Below are 3,576 nucleotides of genomic sequence, written 5' to 3'. Positions count from 1 at the left end.
GCGGACGACATTGGACGAGGTTATGGCATGTAGTAGAATGTTCGCGTTGGAAGCAGAGGAGGCCGCCTCCGCCGTGGATCAAGGGGAAGGGAGTTCCCCGGCGTGGTTCCAGGAGGAGGGAGGCCGCTGCCACCGTGGATCCAGGGGAGGGAGGCGCCGTCCAAGTAATTGCGCGCCGGGCCGGGGCGACAACGGCGAGAGGCGCGTCGGGGGATGGGGGCCAGCGGTGGGAGGCACGCCGTGGCCGGGGCGACGGCGGCGAGAGGCACATCGGGCAATGGGGGCCGGCGGTGGGAGGCGCGCCGGGAACGCGGTGACGGCGGCGAGAGGCGCCTCGGGGGATGGGGGCCTGCGGCGGGAGGCGCGCAGGGGCCGGGGCGACGGCGGCCAGAGGCGGTGGATCCAGGGGGTGGCGTCGTCGCGGTGGATCCAGGGCAGCGGATAGCGGGAGGTTGGGAACGAGCGGTCGTGGGTGGTGGGGTAGGATTTCTTTGTGTAGCGGGCTGGGAGTTCGGAAATAATTTGCTCGCCCCTATAGGCCATGTGATTCAAATAGTTATTCTAATCCTGGAATTAGAATAGTGTTGCCTTATATATATTATATCTATATATAGAAAGAGAGGATGGGTCTATTATGATAGCACCCTTACGACTCTTATTCTAATAACAAAAACCACTTATTTTGATAACACCTCCTAACCTCAGCCCACCCACCCACGCACGCACTTACCTCTACATCTCTTCCTCCCCTGTCCCCTCGATCCCCTCCGCCTCCACCACCATTCTTCCCCCCAGCCAACTCCCCGCACCACCAACCCCAGCGCGCTGCTGGCCATCCCCCCATCCCTCACCCCCACGCCCCAGATCCGTCGCCCGGATGCGCGATAGGAGCAGTTACTAGCCCGGATGTGTCGCCGGGAGCCTACCACCCCGGCATCCTCCTCCCGTGAGCCGGCCACGGGATCCGGGCCTCCCCCGACCCGCCTCGCGACCTACCTCCCTCGCGCTGGCCTGCACCACCTCCGTCCAGCCGCCGTCCCCCGACACACGCGCCGCCGCCACAGACCTTCGGATCTTGGCCGCCGCCAGCCCACCGTGCCACACCGGCACCTCCCCGGTCATCTACTTCCTCGCAGGCCGCATGGCGGGTCGCTGGCTCCGGCCCGCACCACTTCTGCGTCCCTCGGGTACCGCCTCTCCCGGATGGAGGTCTACCTGCGCCGCACCTAGGGACACAGAGGAGGCAGAGGCTCTAAGCCGCTAGCCTTCCCCACCTGCAGCACCTGGGGAGTGAGCAGCACGCCAGCTAGGAGAGAAGCGAGAGCACCGCCACTCCTCACCTCCCTCGCTTGATTCTTGCAGTTCGGTTGCGCACACCCATGCGGTTTGTCCCTGCTAGCACCCATGTTGTCTTATATGCATCGGATACGACAAGCTCTATCACCACGCGCCGGCGGCCGGATCCCCACCTGCGCGTGTGCAGCCGGACTCCTTCCTCCACCGCAAATCTGACCCCCTCCGCCTCCTTCTCATTCAGGTGACCTTCTCCCCAACCTCTCTGCCGACCCCCTTTCCTCGTATTCCGGCAAGGTCTCAGCCACCAACTGCATGCAGTACGGAAGTGCGACGCCGTGCGCATCCTGTCCCAGAATTTTTTGGTGTTCAGAATAATTTATAGTGTTTTCAGAAAAACTGATGAGTAGCGCAGTACAGTTCAGAAGCTTTCATTTTGTACATTTTCCAGTGCGTTGATGCAGTTCGTTGAGGGCGAGCCCTCGCAGTCTCCGGCATGTGTCGTGCAGTGCGGTGCACGCATTCATGCAGTCCGGTGGCGGTGCCGATGTAAGAAGTGCGGTTAGCAGTTTGTCGCCAATCAACCCCCTCCTACTCCGTTCGAGCTCCTTGCCGTGATCAGGCCGTGGGCTCCTCAATGGCGCCGGAGTGGACGGATGGGTCCAGGATGGCGATGGCTCCGGTTGCCCAGGGCGAGGGTCCCCTCTCTACAGCTCACTAAAGTTTGTTTTGTAGCTCACTGAAGTTTGCTTTGCAGCTCGCTTGCTGGTACAGTGCATTGGCAACGCCTTCGTGCAGTTGAAGCAACGTGTGCGTGCAGTACGTCCGGCGAGTGCGTGTGGTTCAGCGGCTAAAAGCATTTGCATTCTCCCTATGTTAATGTGTGTGGTTCAATGCATTTTATAAAAAGTGCAGCAGGGTTGTATTTTGTGTGTGATTGTACTGTGGAGATAGAAAAAAAGACTATTCATGTGGATTATTCAGTTTGTAAAATCTTTTCTTTGTAAAAGCAGTGCGCTCAATGAACCGAAGAAGTACATTTTTCAAAGTTCATTATCAAAATATGTATTAAATAAAAAAAATCATGAAGTTCGTTTGCCCGTTTGATGTAGTGCGGTTTTCAGTTTAAAAGCAGTGCGGTTTTCTTTCTTGTCTTTACAAATTTACGTCCCACAAAAAAGAAATCACGCAGTCCGCTAGTCCGTCTGATGCAGTACGGTTTTCAGTCTAAAAGCAGTGGAGTTTTCTTCCTCATTTTCAAAAATTTGAGTCAAAAAAAAAGAAACCATGCAGTTCTCTTACTCGTCTGATGCAGTGCGGTTTTTCATCCGATGCAGTGCGCTTTTCAGTCCGATGAAGTACGCACGTCAATTTGGTTGTTGCGAAAAACAGAGTATCCGCATTTCAGTAAATTTAAAATTCATCTTAAACCGTAAAGAATTAGAGAGAGTATTCTACATGAAAAAGTTGTGTCTCGTCGATATATTTCCAACGGCATATCATTTAAATTATTTCGACGACCGGTTTGTAAAAATTTCGCGAAAAAAGGCCGCTGCCACTTGTCATCTGCCACACGATTTTCGAAATTAACTTAAAACTGTAAGGAATCTCGAAACCATTTCTACATGTGAAAGTTGCGCCTTGTCCATAGATTTCCAACGACATATTACACGCCTAGTTTCGATAAACGATTAAAAAACTAGAGCGAAAACAGTACCGAAAATTTGAAAAAAATTGAAAAACAGAATTCTGCGATTTGGTAAATTTGAAACTACTCTTAAACCGTAACGAATTAGAGAAACAAATAGATATGAAAAAGATGCGCCTCGACGATATCTATCCAACAGTGTATCATTTGCTTCATTCCGAAGATCGGTTTTGAAAAAAATGTGAAATACGCTCGCTGCCACTCGTTGTGGGCCGCACCATTTTCAAAACTGCTCTTAAACCGTGAGGAATCTTAAAAAGTGTTTAACATGGCGAAGTTGCGCCTAATTCATAGCTTTTCAACAATATATTACACGTCTCGTTCCGACAAACGGTTAATAAACTAGAGCGAAAACAGTAACAGAAAAAACACTGCGTGCAGTTTTTTACCACGGGAAGTTCACTCGCCTCAGTACTGCAGCACACTTGGTTCAAACAATGACGTGCACTTGCGTTGAGCGTGCAGTGCCGAAGTGTTATCAGAATAACTATTCTGATAATATTATCAGAATTCGTCACCCTGGGTGAGGAATAATTATTCTTTACCCCCTCTCTATTTTGACATGAATGGACCGT

General features: G+C 52.2%; 1 long non-coding RNA gene across 1 annotated transcript; it reads left to right on the top strand.

Moving 5' to 3' along the window:
• Positions 1 to 718: 718 nt before the first annotated feature.
• LOC125553937 lies at positions 719 to 2,346 on the top strand. Its single transcript, XR_007304272.1, has 2 exons — positions 719 to 1,537; positions 1,745 to 2,346. It is a non-coding gene; the product is annotated as an uncharacterized LOC125553937 (long non-coding RNA).
• Positions 2,347 to 3,576: the final 1,230 nt, after the last annotated feature.

This window comes from Triticum urartu, chromosome 4 (genome assembly GCF_003073215.2).
Source record: "Triticum urartu cultivar G1812 chromosome 4, Tu2.1, whole genome shotgun sequence".
NCBI classification, from domain to species: Eukaryota; Viridiplantae; Streptophyta; class Magnoliopsida; order Poales; family Poaceae; genus Triticum; species Triticum urartu.
Note: the sequence above shows the minus strand (reverse complement) of the source record. Positions and strands in the feature narration are given on the sequence as shown.